General features: G+C 52.4%; 1 long non-coding RNA gene across 1 annotated transcript; it reads left to right on the top strand.

Annotated features, from left to right (window-relative positions):
- The first annotated feature begins 18,478 nt into the window (after nucleotides 1-18,478).
- On the top strand, nucleotides 18,479-19,358 carry LOC138848810 (uncharacterized). Its single transcript, XR_011386913.2, has 3 exons — nucleotides 18,479-18,615; nucleotides 18,996-19,121; nucleotides 19,203-19,358. It is a non-coding gene; the product is annotated as an uncharacterized LOC138848810 (long non-coding RNA).
- Nucleotides 19,359-19,392: the final 34 nt, after the last annotated feature.

The following is a 19,392-nucleotide window of genomic DNA, read 5'->3' as shown; positions in this document are numbered from 1 at the left end:
CCACATGGGAGACCAGGAGGAAGCACCTGGCTCCTGGCTTTGGATCAGTGCAGCTCCAGCAGTAGCAGCCATTTGAGGAGTGAACCAACGGAAGGAAGACCTTTCTCTCTCTCTCACTGTCTGTAACTCTACCTGTCAAATAAAAATAATAAAAAAAAATAAAGGGAAAACCTGGACAGACATGTACCCAGGGAGGAGGCCATTTGAAGAAGAAGGCAAAGATTATCAGCAAAACACGAGAAGCTTGGGGAGAGGCACGAAAGAGCTTCTGTCTCACAGTCCTCAAAAAGAGCCAGCCCTGCCCCCATCTTGACCCTGGAGCCTCCAGGACTGCATGGTAACATTTCTGTTGTTGAAGCTGCTCTGTGGCATTTGGTTCTGGCAGTCCTAGCAAACTAGTACAATGCCCTATAGAAGTCTCTTTCCTGCTTAAGTTAGGTTCTGTTGTTTGTAACCAAAGGCCACACCTAGTACAAGTCCCCAAAGGTTGACAAATCACCAGCCATACAAGTATGTACAAATAAACAGGGTCAAAGGGGAGGAGCCAGAATGAACAGTGTTCAGGAGTAGTGTCTTGTTCCAGGGAGGGTGAGAAATCTACAACAAGTGAGGGAAGTGTAGTGAGCCCCAGGCCCGGGCAGTGTGGCCTCTGTCTGCAGGGTGCTGAGGAGGTACAAAATTCCAAAGGGAACTAGGCCACACGCCGAGCAAGCAAGGCTGGAGACAGGGGCCAGGACAATGAGATTGGTTTGAATGTGCCCAGAGCAGTGTTAGCTTCCCAGGAAATTAAGGGTCCAGAAAGCTGAGTGCAATGGACTGAATAGGTCTCCCAGAATGTATTGTGTTGAGGTCCTAACCCCCAGGGCAGTAGTTTCAGAAAGAGGGAGGCTGGGGAGATGATTAAATTGTGAGGTTGGAGCTTGTAAAAGGGTCCACAAAGAGCTATCTTACTTTCTGACCTCCAAGGACACAACAAGAGTTGAAGAGTCTGCAGCCCGGAAGAGGGCCTTCGCCAAGACCTGGGATCTGCCAGTGCCTGACCTTGGGCTTCCAGCCTCAGAGAGAACTCGAGCGGTGAACGTCTGTCAGTCACCCACAGTCTCTGAGATGCTGTCAGAGCAACCTGGCTGACTCCCCCAGGGCTGCGGCCGGGTCGGAGATCAAGGGCAATCAGGTCGATAATGTCCTTGCTGGGGGTTCATGTTGAGCTCCGGCCTCTGCAGATGAATGGCCGTGGGCGACTCTGCAGAGCACCGTGCAGGCAGGAGGACAGGCAGGAGGACGTGCAGGCAGGAGGAAGCCTCCTATAGTCACAGCGGCCAGGTGACTGTTTTAGGTGACTGAGGTGGAGGAGGGACTGGCAGCTCTTCCTGTTTTGTTCCTATTTTTAATTACAGTGCGTCTGCTCTTTGTGAAGATAAAGCTAGTGCTGTTTTACTTAGCTCTTTGTAATATGTGTCTATTCTTTTTAAAGTGAGGAATGGCTATTTCAGCATGTTGGAATCATGTTTTCATTATTTAGCCCAGTGATTAGATGACATTTATTAATATCATTATTATTATGATTTGTATCAAACCCTTCAGTCATTCTTGTGATAAAGCCTCTCTTCATGATATAATAAATTTCCAATAGCAATGAATTCCATTTTCCTTATATTTTAATGTGACATTTGTGTTTTTTATATATATAGCTGAGGATCCTAGAGCAGTATTTCTCAACCCCAAGAAGCGTTTGTAGATCTTTTTCTTAATTGTTCCACCATGTGATTTTTTTTTAATATTTTAAAAATTGGGGGCCGGCACCATGGCTCACTTGGTTAATCCCCTGCCTGCAGTGCCAGCATCTCATATGGGCTCTGGGTTTTAGTGCTGATTGCTCCTTTTCCAGTCCAACTCTCTGCTATGGCCTTGGAGATCAGTGGAGGATGGCCCAAGTGCTTGAGCCCCTGTACCTGCATGGGAGACCAGGGAGAGGCACCTGGCTCCTGGCTTCGAATTGGCACAGCTCCAGCCATAGCAGCCATTTGGGGGGTGAACCAAAGGAAGAAAGACATTTCTCTCTGTCTCTCTCTCTCTCACTGTCTATAACTCTACCTGACAAATAAATTTAAAAAGAAAATATTAAAAAAATATTTGAAAGGCAGAGTTACAGAGAGGAAGAGATAGATCTTCCATCTGCTGATTCACTACCAAAATAGCTGTAATGGCCGGAGCTGGTCCAGACCGAAGCCAGGAGCCAGGAGCTTCATCTAGGTCTCCCACATGGATGCAAGGTTCTAAGCACTTGGGCCATCTTCTGCTGTTTTCCCAGGTGCATTAACAGGGAGCTGGATCAGAAGTGGAGCTGCTGGGACTCAAACCCATGCCCATATGCAATGCTGGCATCGCAGGCAGTAGCCTTATCTGCTATGCCACAGTGCCTGCCCCTTCGTGTGATTTTAATGCCATATATATACTATATCCTCAAAAAAAAAAACAAACAAAAAAAAAAAAAACAAAAAACAAACTGTGTCTCAAAGAGTTCATGGAAAATGGAATTAAAGAAATTTAGTTAGGTACAGAAGATGGATAGTTTCTCATGACATGCACCTTCCATGAATTTTTTTGAATATGTATGATATGTATAGTTTCTCTCTCTCTCTCTCTCAAGATTTACTTATTTATTTGAGAGGCAGAGTTATAGAGAGAGGAAGAGACAGAGAGGCCTTCATCTGCTGGTTCATTTCCCAAATGGCTGCAATAGCTGGAGCTGGGCAGATCCAAAACCAGGAACCCAGAGCTTCTTCTGGGTCTCCCATTGGGAGATGCTGGGCCATCTTCCCCTGCTTTCCCAGGCCATTAGCAGGGAGCTGGATCAGAAGTGGAGCAGCCAGGAATAGAAGTGGTGCCCATATGGGATGCCAGCACTTCAGGCGAAGGCTTAACCTACTGTGTATGCTACAGCACTGGCCCCATGGCTTCCCTTTCCACAGCGAACAGTAGGACCCTTTAGCCTCCTCAAGGACCAGATTTGACCCCTCAGGAGATAGCCCTCAATGAAATGTGTTACTTTCAGTGTTCATATTCTTCTTCTTCTTAAAGGTTTATTTATTTGAAAAGCACAACAATGGGGAGAGAGACAGAGATCTTCCACTGGCTCACCTCCCAAGTGGCTGCCAACAGCCAGGTCTGAGCTAGGTTGGAGTCAGGAGCCAAAACTCCATCTGGGTCTCCTATATGGTTGCAGAGGCCCAAATCCTTGGGCCATCTTCTGTCTTTCCAAGCACATTAGCAGGAAACTGGACCTGAAGAAGAGTAGCCGGGTCTGGAACTGGCTCTCCAATAAAAGATGCCAGTGTCACAAGCTTACCCACTGTGCCACAATGGTGTCCCCATACAGTGTTCTTTGTTTGTGTTTACCTTGAAATCTGATCATATTTTACGTCTTTGAATGAGCTATGCAACAAGCTATCCTTTCCCAGGTTCCAAAATAACATATAGGATAGCACAGGCCACGTCTCTTTTCTGACCGTCCTACAAAAATGGACCAGCAATATGTCTAGCCTTTGTCATCACTGTTTTTTAGTTTATTTGTGTTTATTTATTTGAAAGACCGAGCAAGAGAAGGGGGGGGGGTGGAGAGGGGGAGGGAGAAAGAGAGATCTCCCATCTCCCATCTCTTACTGCCCACATGCCCACCACTGCCAGCGCTGGATCAGGCCAAAAGTTGAGCCAGAAATCCCATCCATGTCTCCTATGTGAGTGATAGGAACCCAAGCACTTGAGCTATAATCTGCTTCCCATTGTGCACATTAGCAGGAAGCTGAATAAGAAACGGAGGCAGTATCAATCCCAGGCACTCCAGGATGGGTTGTGGGTGCCCAAGCAGCAGCTTAGCCCACTCCACACAGTACCCATCCTTGACATTGCTGTTATGATCAACCCCAAAGCCTTCTACTTCCAGCTCAGCCTGTCCCTAGAGAGACTCCACCAAGACTTCCTAAACTGCTCCCCATCTCTCGAGCTGATCACACCAGCTATCCTCTGGATGACTTCCTGTCTCTACTGTAGCAACACACTCAGGTCGTGAGAGGGGTCTCCTCTGAGCTCAGCCTGCAACCAGAGTCCCCCCATGAACCATGCTCATGGATGCTCCTCAGCCCTTACCGTGCCCTCGAGCCTGTCCCAACCCTTGAGAGAAAATATCTTAGAGATGAAATTAAGGGCTCTCGTGTACTATGTATAATTTTCATCTGTCTGTGGCAGTTGTCCACATGGTCTCATATATCACATGCTAGATCACAAACAGAATCCCAGCAAGTTCAAAAAGAACAGAAACGATACGCGCTGTGTTCTCTGGCCAAAATAGAATGAAAAATAAAGTAACCATCAGGACAAATAAAAATAAACTACTCTGAAATTTAAAAATACTTACTGGATCAACAATTGAATTGGGAAGGAAATCAAGAACACAAAAGGAATTTATTCAGAAAACAATGCTGGTTAAAATATACCACAGTCATCTCTGTGGAATGTATTCACAGTGATACTTTTAGGAAACTTTATGATTTAAGTTTTTTTCCATTTCAGTAACTGATAAAAGAGAACATTTTAGAAAGAATTCAGCTTAAGATATTAGAAAAACATAAGAAAACAACCCAGAATAAAGAGGAAGAAGAAATTGTGGTAATAAAAGCAGAAAGGGAGAATTTTGAAAAGGAAAACATAATTCGGTGGGCTCACTAGGTGAAACCAACGCTAAGGATTTGAAAAGTAAATCTAAATTCAACAACATTTCAGTGGAGAAAGAGGATGCCAACCAACATAAAATTGAAGACTAAGAAACACAAAAGCGTGCATTCAGAACATTTGAACATATGAATGAGAGGAACTTCTCTACAACATGGAAGTCCAAAGTTAAACCAACGACGCGGGGAGAAATGAGTAAAGCGATTTGGCTAGAATTGAGCTGAGGACAGAGGCAGGACTTGAGTGGCCAGGCTGCCGCTGGGAGGGCACGATGGGACGGAGCTGTGAGAGAAGAGCTGACGCTGTACACACAGGGCCTCCTCGCTGGCCAGTTCCGCTGTGACGGGAACCTCTCTGGATCCCCAAGAGCCCTCCCACAGCAAGCCTCGGAGCCAAGGCGTATGGGGCCCTCTGTGTGGGAGAGCTTGATTGACAGGTGAGGGGACACCAAGGGGTCACCAATGATTCAGGAAATCCAATTCTTGCCTTGCCTTCTGTTCACTTTTGATTAAAATATTCACTTAATTTTCTAGTCTATCCCTTAAAAAAAAAAAACAAACTGGACCATACACTACTGGATCAAACACTACCTCCTATAATTAATCTACAGAGTTTGTTTTTCAGCAGGGGCCAGGCAAGGGTCCAATAGTTTACAAGCAGAGAGGCAGGTGTTTAGCCTAGTGGGTAAGACGTTCAAGTCTCATATTGGTTTACTTGGATTTGAGTCTTGGCTCTGCTCCTGATTCCAGCTTTCTGCTGCTGCAGACCCTGGGGGGCAGCGTGTGATGGCTCTAGGACTTAGGTCCCTGCCACTCATGTCAGGGATCCAAATGAAGTTCTTGACTCCTGGCTTTTGCTTGGGCCTTCCCCAGTTACTGTGGGCATTTGGGAAGTGAACCAGCAGATGAGAGCTCTCTCTCCCATTCTGTTTGCCTCAATCTGTCTCAAATTATATCCAAAGGGGCCAGCGCTGTGGCATAGCAGGCTGAGCCTCCACCTGCGGGTGCCGGCATCCCACATGGGCCCTAGTTCATGTTCTGGCTGCTCCTCTTCTGATCCAGCTCCCTGCTGTGGCCTGGAAAGCAGTGGAGGATGGCCCAAGTGCTTGGGCCCCTGCACCCACATGGGAGACCCAGAAGAAGCTCCTGGCTCCTGGCTTCAGATAGGCCCAGCTCCAGCTGTTGTGGCCATTTGGGGAGTGAACCAGAGGATAGAAGACCTCTCTCTCTAATCCGGAAGACCTTTCTCTGTTTCTCTCTCTCTTTGTATGTAACTCCACCTTTCAAATAAATAATAAAATCTTTAAACAAATTATATCAAAAAAGGAGGAGGAGGAAGAAGAGGAAGAGAGGGAAAGGGGAGGAGGAGAGAAAGGAAAAGAAAAGCAAGCAGAGAAATCAAAGGTGATAAAAGAGCAGTACTGCTGGTGCCGCGGCTCACTAGGCTAATCCTCTGCCTCGCGGCGCCGGCACACCAGGTTCTAGTCCCGGTCGGGGCGCCGGATTCTGTCCCGGTTGCCCCTCTTCCAGGCCAGCTCTCTGCTGTGGCCCGGGAGTGCAGTGGAGGATGGCCCAGGTGCTTGGGCCCTGCACCCCATGGGAGACCAGGATAAGCACCTGGCTCCTGGCTTCGGATCAGCGCCGTGCACCGGCCATAGCGTGCCGGCCGCAGCAGCCATTGGAGGGTGAACCAACGGCAAAGGAAGACCTCTCTCTCTCTCTCTCTCTCTCTCTCACTGTCCACTCTGCCTGTCAAAAAAAATTAAAAAAAAAAAAAAAAAGAGCAGTACTGATCTCACTGTAGATGCCTGGTTTTGTTGGATTTGGGTTGGCTGAAAACAGCGGAAAACCCTAATAGCAGTAGCTTCTATCCGTGAGAGTGCAGGAAGGCTGGCCGGCCGGAATAACAGCTCCAGGGTGGCCAGGCGTCCCCAGGTTCCTTCCCCTTTTCTCTTATGCTAGCCTCTAACTGGGCTCGGCCACCCATCCACATTCCTGGAACTGGAAGGAAAGGGGGAAGAACCAAAGCTCACCCTCCAGCTGAACCCCCCACTCCGTGGAAGGCTTCCTAGAACCTCCACATCACTGTCTCACTAGCAGGCCACATGGCCAGTCCTGGCCCCCAGGACAGCTGGGAAAATCATCTTCCACCTGGGTGTGTGAGCACCCTGATTGAAATTAGGATTCTGCAAATAAGGAAGCAGACAGGGGCTGGGAAAGCAGCAGTCTCTGCCGCGCTCCCGGGGTGCTCTGAATCCCTGCACACCATGAGCGTCTGGAAAGGTTACAGACTTGGACTGCAGTATTCACTTCAAGCCAGGCAGGCACGGCTCCTGAGACCCACAGGAGCCCCAGGAGACGTGCACAAGCGCTGTTACCTGAGCTCTGAGCCGGGGATTCGGCCTGTCCAGCCTCCCCAGTGAAGGGTGTCACCGTTGCTTCCCCTGCGCACGTCGCGTGTGCGGAGCTTGAGTCACAGCGGGCAGCTGGGGCTAGATTTAAATTTTCCCCATCCACATTTGAACATCTTCACTGTACTGCCTTTCTCTACTTGTTCTTTGCTGGTTTTAGCTCAGGCTCCCCTAACAAAATGCCTTAAGCTGGTGGCTCATACAACAGGTGTTTATTTCTCACCAATCTGGAGCTGGGAAGTGCAAGAACCAAGGGGCTGGCAGATCCAGTGTTTGGGGCCCTCTGCCAGATTTGTAGATGCCATCTCACTGTGCTCACTTGACGTGCTCATGGAGGAATCCCCCTCTCTCTGTCTCTCTTGCTCTCCCTGTCCTTCTCCCTCCCTCTTTCTCTTCCTCTTTTTATAGGATGCTAATCCCATCATGAGTACTCTCCTGTCCTAATCTAAACCTTCCCACTAATGCACCTGGGCAGGCAGCAGATGCTTGCCCAAGTGCTGGGTCCCTGCTGCCCACATGGGAGACTTGGATGGAGCTCCTCACTCCTGGCTTTGGCCTGGCCCAGACTGGACGTTGCCAGCATTTGGAGAATGAACCAGTGGATGGAAGATTCTCTCGCTCTCTCTCTCGCTCTCGCTCTCTCTGTCACTCTGCCTTTCTAATTAACTAATTTAAAAACCCATGAAAGCAAATACTATAAACATTTTGTGAGAAAACTTTAAGTTTTAGCACTGACCATCCATCAGATGTTAAGAAATGATTGAGGTTTTATTTAGTTGTTGTGGTTTTTTTTTTTTTTTTTTTTTTGACAGGCAGAGCGGACAGTGAGAGAGAGAGAGACAGAGAGAAAGGTCTTCCTTTTTGCCGTTGGTTCACCCTCCAATGGCTGCCGCGGCCGGCACGCTACGGCCGGTGCACCGTGCTGCCAATGTCAGGAGCCAGGTGCTTCTCCTGGTCTCCCATGCGGGTGCAGGGCCCAAGGACTTGGGCCATCCTCCACTGCACTCCCTGGCCACAGCAGAGAGCTGGCCTGGAAGAGGGGCAACCGGGACAGAATCCGGCACCCCAACCGGGACTAGAACCCAGGGTGCCGGCGCTGCAAGGCGGAGGATTAGCTTAGTGAGCCGCGGTGCCGGCTGTTTTATTTAGTTTTGATAGTGTGTCATGGTTAGCAACCAAAGCACTTAGCTTTACCGAGAAAATGATGCATCTGGAATTTACTTCAAAACAATTCGGGATGGGCAGAAGTGGCTGGGATTACAGATTAAATGAACATTAGCCATGGTTTGTAGCTGAAACTTGGCAGTGGGTATAACAAAGTTTGTTATATTCAGTTTCAGGTTTTCCATAATAACATTTAAAAAAGCTTCCACATTAAAAAAATCCAATTTGGGATTCTCAGGGGGAGCTGGAAAGATTTGGTAACACTCAACGCTCTTCTCCATTGCCACAGCATCTGGAGTCGAGCATGGTACAGGGAAGGCACAGTGCAGGGAACCAGGCCCTGCCACGCCCTCTGCGTGTGCCCTGGCCCACTTCCTGTGTTTGCGCACCTGCCTCAGCCCCTGGGCTCTGGCTGCATCCTGATGGGAACTTCCCTTACTTCTTTCCAATGCTCTCCTTTAGGTGGCTAAACACCCACTGCCAGGCCCGCCTGCACTTCTTTCCCGATGGTTTTCTCCCAGATCTTTTTTTTTTTTTTAATTTTTAATTTTTTTTGACAGGCAGAGTTAGTGAGAGAGAAAGAGACAGAGAGAAAGTTATAGACAGTGAGAGAGACAGAGAGAAAGGTCTTCCTTCCGTTGGTTACTCCCCAAATGGCTGCCATGGCCGGTGCTGCGCCGATCCGAAGCCAGGAGCCAGGCGCTTCCTCCTGGTCTCCCATGGGGTGCAGGGCCCAAGCATTTGGGCCATCCTCCACTGCCTTCCCGGGCCACAGCAGAGAGCTGGACTGGAAGAGGAGCAACTGGGACAGAATCCAGCACCCCAAATGGAACTAGAACCCGGGGTGCTGGCGCCGCAAGGTGGAGGATTAGCCAAGTGAGCCAGGCGCCGGCCTCTCCCAGATCTTTTTTCTGTGCCATGAATTCTTTTTGGTTCCCAGGGGTCCAGGATTTTGAAATTTAAAAGGGGCTGGCGCTGTGGTGCATTGGGTCAAGCTGTCCTCTGCAGTGCCAGGAACCTATATGGATGCTGATTGGAGTCCTGGCTGCTTCTCTTCCTATCCAGCTCCCTGCTAATGGCCAGGGAAAGCAGCAGAGGAGGATGGCCCAGGTGCTTGGGCCCCTGCACCTACGTGGGAGACTGGGAGGAAGCTCCTGGCTCCTGGCCCAGCCTTGGTCATTGTGGCCATTTGGGGAGCGAACCAGCATATGGAAAATCTCTCTATCTCTCCTTCTCTCTAACTCTGCTTTTTAAATAAATAAATAAATCTGTAAAACAACACAGAACAAACTCAAAAGCCAGAAAGAGACATTTCTCCTTCCGCCTCTTGCCCTCTGCCAACAGATCCCTTCCTTTTTTAATTTTTTTTTTTATTTTTTTGACAGGTAGAGTTTTAGACAGCAGAGAGAAAGGTCTTCCTTCCATTGGTTCACCCCCATATGGCTGCTACGGCCAGAGCTGCGCTGATCCGAAGCCAGGAGCCAGGTGCTTCCTCCTGGTCTCCCATGCAGGTGCAGGAGCCCAAGCACCTGGGCCATCCTCCACTGCCTTCCCAGGCCACAGCAGAGAGCTGGACTGGAAGAGGAGCAACCAGGACCAGAACCCGGCGCCCATATGGGATGCTGGCGCCGCAGGAGGAGGATTAAACAAGTGAGCCACAGCGTCGGCCCCTCTTCCTTGAGGGAGGGAACAGCACAAATTGATACTCTGAATGGGGAAGCAGGCAGATGGGGTGCAAAGGAGAACAGGGGAAGAATTTGGCTAAGATGCAGGCACAGGTCAGACACTTACCAGGCTGGAGAATATTTAAAAAAGCAGATGATGTCAAATTCGGCCCTCCAGGAGAGCTAATGGATCTGACAGTTTTGGGAAGTGAGTTCGGATGTGTTAAGCGACTCAACACAGATCTGCCCCCTCTGCGGTAACACCCCCCCCCCCCGTCCCCGACGCTGAGCCCCAGCCACCCTGGCCCAGGCCCCAGCCACAGGACTGAGAGTATGTGCATACAGAAGTGTCTGCTGTAGGGAGACTGCGGAACACCTGGAAGTTTACTGAGAGGACAGGAGCTGAATCTCATGGGCTGCTTGCCCAGATGAGTGCCACGAGGCAGGGAGAGGCCACGCTCCACCCTGCATCCACTACCTGAAACACAGCCTTGACCTGAAAAGGGTGAGAAGCACAGGGTGCCCAGGAGGATACTAATCCTGGGCCTGGATGAAAATAGAAATATGGATCGGGAGGACACAGGGAATCACAGGAGTGGGTGGCATGGTAGAGAAAGAAAATGAGATTAGGGAGGGGACAAAGCGGGAGAAGGCAAAGGGCATTCAAAGCAGGCCTGTGGCAGGCGCGTGGCACAGCGGCCAATCACTGCCTGGGAGGCTGGCGCCCCACGCTGCAGTGCGGCACTGCTTCTAGTTCCGGCTGCACCCTGGGAGGCACCAGTGAGGACTCCCATACTTGGGTCCCTGCTGTCCACACGTGAGACTTCAACACAGATTGGGGCCCCTGGCTTTGGCCTGGCCCAGTCCCGGTTGTTGCAGACATTTTGAAAGTGAACCAGTGGAGGTGAGATCTCTCTTTGTCTCTCTCCATTGAAATAAAAATGAAGATCAATCCATCAATCAGTGTTGAATATGAGCATGCAAGGGCGATCCCTGCGTGCAGCTGTCAAGCAGTGCCCAGTGCCTTGTGCCAAGGAGGGTGGCTAATGCGATCTTAGTACCTGCTTTCCCAGCAAACAGAAAACTGAAGCAGAAACGAAACCACAACTTCATACCTAACACATGTGGGAGACAGTTCCAGGAAGTGACTGTGAACATCCCCAGGTCTGCTCTGTGTCCCCAGGTGACAGATGGTGACTCGGAGGTGGGGCAGCCTCAGCAGCTCTGGGGGAAGTCCCCTGGGTCCTCCAGTCCCCTGCGATATCTCCAAATGGGTGGTCTCATCCTGAGGTCACTCCCTGTTCTGACCTTGAGAACCTTGCTTTAATCACACACAGTCAGCTTCCTGGTGGCTCTGTAGTCATTTGATTTTCCCATAGGCTGTCACCATGGAGCAGCTTCAACCTTTATCAACCTCCAGCTGCCTGCCCCCTTCCCACACAAGTCAGGAGCCCTGGGGGCAGATGCTGCTCCCACTCGTTTACTCACCCACGTTTCGTCCCCATAGCTGCTGCTTAAACATCGTGTTATGGGCAGAGACTAGATTTGGCCAGCCTCTTTTCCTCCTGGGGGGGCAGAGAGGAGGGGCAAGTCCAAGCCAGGAGCTCTGATGGCGCTTGCAGCCCCAGCCTGGGGGGATGAAGGGGAGGAAGAGGATGAGTTATTTGCTGTCTCCTGCACCCATCCCCCCTCCCTTCATGCTACAGACACGTATGTGGTGTGGTCAGTGCTGAGCTGGCACTGGGCATTGCACTGGGCATGTGTGGTTTGAATCTGACACTGTTGCCTGCCTGCCCTCTGGGAGACTCCAGTGCAGCTGGGAGCATGCAGGGAGCATGGTCAAGCATGACCGACATGTGTGTGGCGTGAGGACACCGTGCGACCACAGGGGCGGCAGCGGCAGGCAGCTACATCAGAGAGGCGAGTACCAGGGGCAGCTGCCTGGAGCTGGTGCTCTATGAGCCAGGTCTGGAAGGACAAATGGAGAATGATGGGAGAGGAGCCGGTGCAACAGCCCTGGGGCCTGGAACTGTGAGGCCCTGGAGGCTGGCAGTTGTCCTGTCTGGATGTGGTGCTCAGGAAGGACTTTGGGTGCTGGGACTTAACTGAGGTGCTGCCCCTCCCTGAAGCCCACAGCGACTGTGTCAGCCCCATCATGCCTCACTCCTATTTACAACTGCCCATGTCCCTCCTGTTCTCATTTTGATGTGAGGGCTTTACTCCCAGTCTCCATTCAGAGAGCAGCCCCTGAGGCTGAGGCCTCTCCCTCGCCACTGTCACTCCAGGTAGGCATGCACGCAGCGAGGAAGCAGACTGAGCAGTGGGTAGCAGCCCTGAACCCCCTACCACGTGCACTGGATTGTCAGGCTGAGAGGCTGCTGCAAGGGTGGGCCTGGCCTGGCTGCCACCTGGGCCAGTGCCCCAGTGAACAGTCTTCTGGGAGGGGAACTGAAAACCTGTGGCGGTCAGCCTCAAGCCCAGTGCCCAGTCGTCCCCATCTCCTGGCGTTCCCGCCCGTGTGTAGTCTCAGCCCACACCGTCCTGGGCACGACCTCCAGGGCCACAGCGGTGAGGGCAGACGCCTCTGAAGCTGCTTCAGCCAAGGCACTGGGTCTGCCTTAGCTTCTTCCTTTTTTTTTTTTTTTTAATTTGACAGATAGAATTAGACAGTGAGAGAGAGAGAGACAGAGAGAAAGGTCTTCCTTCTGTTGGTTCACTCCCCAAATGGCCACTACGGCCAGCGCTGCGCCCGTCCGAAGCCAGGGGCCAGGTGCTTCCTCCTGGTCTCCCATGTGGGTGCAGGGGCCCAAGCACTTGGGCCATCCTCCACTGCCTTCCTGGGCCACAGCAGAGAGCTGGACTGGAAGAGGAGCAACCGGGACTAGGACCTGGTGCCCATATGGGATGCTGGCGCCACAGGTGGAAGATTAGCCAAATGAGCCACAGCGCCGGCCCCAGCTTCTTCCTTTTTAAATTTTTATTTATTTCAAACGGGGAGAGAGAGAAAGAGAATCTTCTATCCACTGGTTCACTCTCCAAGTGCCTGCAACACTCAGGGCTGGGCCAGGCCAAAGCCTGGAACTCAATTCAGGTCTCCCTTGTGGGTGACCGGGACCCAAGCGCCTGGGCCACCACCTGCTGCCTTGCAGGGTGGGCATTAGTAGGAAGTTAGAATTGTTACCGGAGAAATTACAGGGTTCTTGTCTTCACGCAAGAGAGAATTCAGGCGTGAGACAGAGAGTAGTGGGAGGTAAAATAGCAAGGTTTATTAGGGAAGGGACATCCATAAGAATGGATGGGCACCTCTCCAGACAGGACCTGGGAAGGAGTGCAGTCGCTCAGACTGGGGCGGGGGGAGGGGAGGAAGGAGAGAGGTTACATGGTTGAGTGGAGTACACCTGGCCAGACCAGGCGGGTGGCTCAGCAGAGAGGCAGAGGGCTGAGCGCGCAGTCTGGTTGAGGCCGGGGATTTTTAAGGAGATGGGTCTTTGTCTTCACACATCTCCTCCTGAAACAAAGGATTTTATAGATGTAGATATTAAGAAGCTCCTATCTGAGTTTTCCCTTGAAGGTATCAGACAGGAGGAGGCCTAGCTGGTGCCATCCTGGGTTCAGAGGAAGGGTGAGCAGGACCCCTAGAGAATGGGGATCCGGAGCAGGGTGTTTGAAATGCAGATACTGGGCTGCATCTGGGAGATTGTGGAAGATTTGTCAGGCAGAAGGGGCGGGGACCTCCACCTGGCAGGTTATCAGGTAGAAGGGGGCAGGGCAGGATACAAGTACCTGGCTGCCCCTGAAACATTGTCAGCAGATGCATATGCTAGACATAGATGTCTTCTCTTTAGGCCTTTATGTCACACACACGTAAGCTCATAACTGACTTCCTACCTAACAGAATCAGAAGGGCAGCTGGACACAGGAGCCTCAGTAAGCAATGTGGGTGTCCTGAGTGACATCTTAACCATTGCCCCCACACCCCACTCCTGCTCAGCATCTGTCTGGGGCTGCTCTCTGTGGGAGAAGCCAGTGCCATGCTGTGTGGACCTTGACACAGCCTCCTTGGGGGTCTGTGTGCTGAGACCCTGGGTTCTCCTGCCTCCAGCCATGGGGGGAGTGGGAGCCATCTTGGAGGCAGATCCTCCAGGCCCTCAGGGGACAACAGCCCTGGTCAATGACTTGGCTGTACCTCACACAGGACCCTGAGCCAGACCCTCCCAGCTGAACTGCTCCCAAGTTGCTGGCTCTTGGACACTGTTCCAGGTGAGCCGTGCTTGGCTACGGAAGCCACTGAGGGCCGGGGCGACCTGTTACGCGGCGCTTGGTACCTCAGATGAGGACTCAGCAGCTCTGAGTGGCTTTTCCTGCAGGCTCGGGGCGGCTTCCAGGGATTTGTTCCCCTGCCAGACAGGAAATACTCAGGTTCCTAAAAAGGTCACAGTCACTCACTTCCGGTTCCTCCTGCCCCCGCTTCACCTCCCTTCACAGCACCCACTTCTCAACAGCATATATGGAAAGAAATGACAGTCGAAATTCCCTTGTCCTAGCTCACAGAGCCTTTCCTGCCCCCAGCCCCACCCCCACGCCCCAGGTCCCCAGCGGTCCCTCCGCGCCCCACCAGGCCCTGCCCAGCTGGGCAAAGTTGGCGCCATCAGTCTTTGCCTCTGGCTGTCCAGCAAAGCGCTCATTCCCGAGTGCTCCCTGTGCGCAGACCTCCTCCCTTCCCCGTGACCCTGTCCCTGACACTGTCCTTGGCCCAAGCTCTGGGTGAGCGGGGGAGAGAAGCGTCCTCCCACACCCCAGGCCGAGGTGTGGGGCGGTCAGGTTGGGGCCGTCTGGGTCTCCTGTGTGGGGGAGATTCTGCCCCACACCCTGCCGCGCCCAGGGCCCCTCAGACACACAGCTGCTGGGCCTCCGAGCACAGCTGGGTGAGCTCTGACACACACCAGGCTGTAGCTCCAGGTCTGAGCCAGCTGCTTCCTTTGGGGTTTTTTTTTTTTTTTTTTTTGGTTTGGGTTTTGTTTTTGTAACAAATATTTAGCATTTGTTCTGTGCCAGGTTCTTCCGGCCACAAACATCAAGTCATTTAATCCTCATGGTACTCCTGTGAGGTGGATGTTGTTGTTTATGTGTTTATTTTGAAAGGTAGAAACTGAGAGAGCTCTCGGGCTGGGTCACTCCCCAAATGCCTGCAGTAGCCAGGAATGGGTGCCGGAAGCTCAAGCTACATCTCCCGCTGGACGACAAGGACCCAACTCCCTCAGCCACCACTTGTTTCCTTCTAGGATGCACTTTAGCAGGAGCCTAGAGGCAGGAATCGACCTTGGTGCTCTGATACGGACATCCTTTCCACAGGGCTAGGTGCCCATCCATGGTGGGGGTTAGACCATTATTTCACAGCGATGTGTCACCGGGCACAGAGAAGTTTCACAGTTTGCCCAAGGTCACACGGCAAGGTCATAGGTGAGTGAGTGACTCCACACTTTGCCCCAGGTGAGAACTGAGCCAGTGTCCATCCAGGGAATGCTTGGTGCTGCTGGGATATTTCTCAGCCAGGGCCCCTGGGCTAGAAGGGGTTGTGTGGTTTGGTTTGGCCTATGCGGAATCCAGGGGTCCATGTCCCAGCAGGAGCCACCTCCCGAGGAGGCTGGGACACATCTTGATTATGAAAACCTGCAGCCAACCCTCCGTCCTCAACTCCGCGGGCCTGCCGGGCCCTGCCAGCCCAGCCCTTCCCCTCCCGCGATGCCCTGTGCTTTCCCATTGCCCTGACTGCTGCCTCTCAGCCCAGGGCAGCTTTTGCTCCCTGTGCATTTGAGAGAGAAATGGCTCGCTGTTAGCACCTCAGAAATGTCCTAGTTATGACCCTAAGTGAGCGCCCGCATTTGTGAGTTCTCAGGGGACTTTGGGCACCATCTAGAGCCAGTCTTGACCGACACGACTAGCGAACGGGCTGCCCCTGGCACCACTGAGTGGAGGCCACACAAGCCACTCAACCTCCTGGTGCATGGGCCTCACGGCCAGAGGCGCCCTGGTCCTAAACGCCAGCCGTGCGGCAGCCAGGCCTGCAGTGAGGCCCACCTTGCAGCACCTGGACTCCACAGTGGCGGCTCAGGGCTGGTGAGCCCATCCCAGAAGCCACAGCAGAACAGGAAGGACTCAGGTTGTGCTCCAGCCCCAAGTTCTTAGGAATAAAGGGAGGACTTTGAGCTACTGAAGAAAAAAAAAAAAAAAAAACTTGACGTGGTTTTGAATGATAAACATAGTATCTTATCTTAGGCCATTTTCGTGAGCAAGTCTTTGATGCTGTTATTGCCCCTATATTACAGACTGGGAAACTGAGACTTTAAAAGGTGCAGTAACTTGTTCAGGCTCTCACAGCTGATAGGCGGCAGCTGGATTCCTGGCTGCCCCGGCACTGTGCCTGCCTAGGTGGGCACAGGTGGGTCTCCAGGGAGCGCCAGCTCCATGGACATTGGAGGCCTGCCCTAGCTCCTGTGACCCTCACCCCAGAGGGTCCGGATGCAGCCACGCTGTTAGAACCACAGCCAGCAGCTTGACCTGGCTGGCCTTAAAGAGGCGGGGGACGAGCCGAGAGGAGAGGGGGCTTCGTTTTGTAAAGGGGCATGTAAGACACAGAGGGCAGACAAGAAAGGAAGGGCTGGGAGCTTTTTATTATTTATTATAGCTATGGAAAGAATGGGAGGCTTGCTTCTAAGCCATAAATACCCTCTTTTGATCCATGCGCATATCAGAGATAAATGAGTCACTCTCAGGCCTCAGAAATTAATGATTGTCCCAATTATCACCCTAAGTGACCTTCCCACATTAGTAATTTTCACCGCTCCCTGCAAAGGTGCTGGGACAGGGGCTGAGTGGGTTGGGAAGCCCAGCTTCAGTTTCCAGGGATGACGCTGGCCTTGGCTCCTAGGCCAGAGAGCAGGAAGAGCCGGACGCCAGCCCCCCGGGTGCTGCCTCCCTGACTGCCTTCCAACGCAGGGTCAGGGCCAAATCCTGGGGGAGCGGTGGGGGAGGGGGTGCAGGGCTGTGCAAAAGCAAGAGGGTGCCTGGTACAAAGTGAACACCCAGCTCTTCCGCAGGCGCTTCCGTGCGGACGGGGGAAACCTTTGAAGTGCCCCATGCGTGTTTTCACAGCCCCATCCCACTGTACGGAATTAGCCCGCAGCCCCGCCTGCTCCCTGGGGATCCCAACTACACAAGTCTTACAAAAACACTGCACTCCACCCCCAGCCCACACTGCTGCCTGCTTTTTCCTCAGGCGAAAGTGCCATGGAGGAAAAGTCCTCAGGGTGGCGGGGTGGGGGTGGAGGGTGGGGGGTGGGGGGGAGAGAGGAGGAGGAGTGGCATGAAGGCCTCCCACACCGCTGGCCAGGTCCAGAACAGCAGGACTTTTACTATAGTATCTCCGTCCACCAGAAAAGCAATGTTTAAAAAAAAAAAAAAGAGGTGAAAGAGGTGGGGGAAGGAGAGAAAGAGGGAGGGGGAAAAGATCCCAAACAGGTTTTCTAAAGGGGTCTGCTTTTCAAAGTAAAGATTATGCGCAATAGTGCCATCTTGTGGCTGTAAGGAGGAATTGCATCCAGCGGGCCCTTGTCTCTTATCTTCCACTGGGGCTGTGCCCCCTCCTGGAGTCTGCAAAAGCAGGAGCACAACCCGTGGGGCAATCCCCCCTTTTCCCATCTAGCACCCAAGCTGTTTCAAGCTCTGCACCCTCTTCCACATGCCTCTTGGGTATTTGCCCAGTGCCATGTCTACTGTTTGATGTTTGACTCATTCCTAACTTTAAGGTGCATTCACTCATTTAACAAAGATTCATTGTTGTCCTGGGACCTGGGGATCTGGCTGTAAGTAAAAAATGTCTCTGTTCCTGCCCCTTCCGTTTTAACTAGGGCGACGCAATACAATGGGAAGTAGTGATACAGGCAATGGAGGACAGCAAAGCCAGTTACTCAAGGTCATTTCAGGTAGGGTGACTGATCAGGCACAGCTTTTGCCAGCAGGTGACAGTTGTGCCCAGGCCTGGATGAGATGGGACAGCAGGTTCACATAGGTCAGAACGCGGAGGGCCGTGGCTCCAGGGCAAGCAGCTGCAGGAGAGGAAGCACATGGGGTCTCCCAGGGCACTTTTTCTCAACATTTAGCATTCAAACCTATCTTTCTTGAAATCCATCAGCCAGAGGCCCCTAGTGCCACAGGTAGGGAAGCTCACCTGACGTGGAGCATCTGACACACTTCGCTCTCTGGGCCAAGGTTTTCTTATCCCAAATCCTTGGACACCTGCCTTCGCTGAGACCCCAGATCTCTGCCTGAACATTTCCACCAAGACATCAAAGTTAAAATCTGAAAAACAGCCGCTCTGAGAAGTCCAAGCTGGGGGCATTGGGTCGTTGCCAGCTCCTGTTCCAGGCCAGCCTGCTCTGCCCTGCACCTGTTCTGTTTTCCGGATTAACAAGCAGTGTATTTTCAGGTGTGCTTACAGAGGGTGGCCTGGGACCTCCCAGGCAGGAGGGGGTCTGGGTGCTGGGCTGTTTACTTCTGAGGGGAGGGCGGCTGCTCTCTGCAGAGCTGGGAGCCAGTAGCTCACAAGTAAAACCGCTCCCTATCGGATTGCTATCAGGGCCCACGGAGCAGGTGAGTCAGCACGTGTGACTCCAGTCTTTCCTGCGAGGCCTTGGGGCGGCCAGAGGGCAGGGCCCTGACTCAGAAGGTCGGAAAAGTCTGTGGTGGGAAATCGGTGAGACCGTGAAATGGGAGCGCTGGCTGGGCTGTCTGCCTCCAGCAGGCCCACTGTCCGCACGGCGGCCTTGGGGTGGGCCTGGCTCTTTCCCCAGAGAGCACTTTTCACCTTGATGGCCAGGCTCCAGTGACCTCCACCAAAATCTACACAGAACAAGAAACACTCTCCTCACCCGCAATGGGAATGTGACAGAGCGTCTTCTCCGGGAGCTCGCCTTTTTTGTCTTTGTGGTTCCAGCAGCTAATTTCCTTCCCTGTGCTCTTCCTCATTCTAGAGGATTCTATCCAAGAGGAAGTCCTCTGAAGAGAAAGTGTATCTTGATCTTTAGAACACTCTGCGTGTTGAGCAACTCCGGCTCAGGACAGCTGCACGCTCTGCGCTTTCCTGTTCTCTCGCTCAGGTAAGCGTGTCCGGCCGGGCGCTGTCTTGCAACTGTGCTTACCTCCGGCCCTGCTGAGCCTGAACCTGGGCCCGTGTACAGGTAGGGAAGAGAAGACGCCGCTACCTGGAAGCCAGTCTGGTCTGCTGCACTGGGATCGGAAGCCACATTGCATACACCTGAGGTCAGATCCGTGGCCACCAGGGCCAGGAATCGTGAGGGATCTCCAAAGTGTTCATGGAGAAGCAGTCCATGGAATGCAGGGTATTTGTTGTGCTTTTTGCACCAAATA

This window comes from Oryctolagus cuniculus, chromosome 2 (genome assembly GCF_051225735.1).
Source record: "Oryctolagus cuniculus isolate XC-2025 breed Fujian yellow rabbit chromosome 2, ASM5122573v1, whole genome shotgun sequence".
Taxonomy (NCBI): Eukaryota; Metazoa; Chordata; class Mammalia; order Lagomorpha; family Leporidae; genus Oryctolagus; species Oryctolagus cuniculus.
The sequence above is the reverse complement of the archived record's forward strand: the minus strand, read 5'-3'. Positions and strand labels throughout refer to the sequence as shown.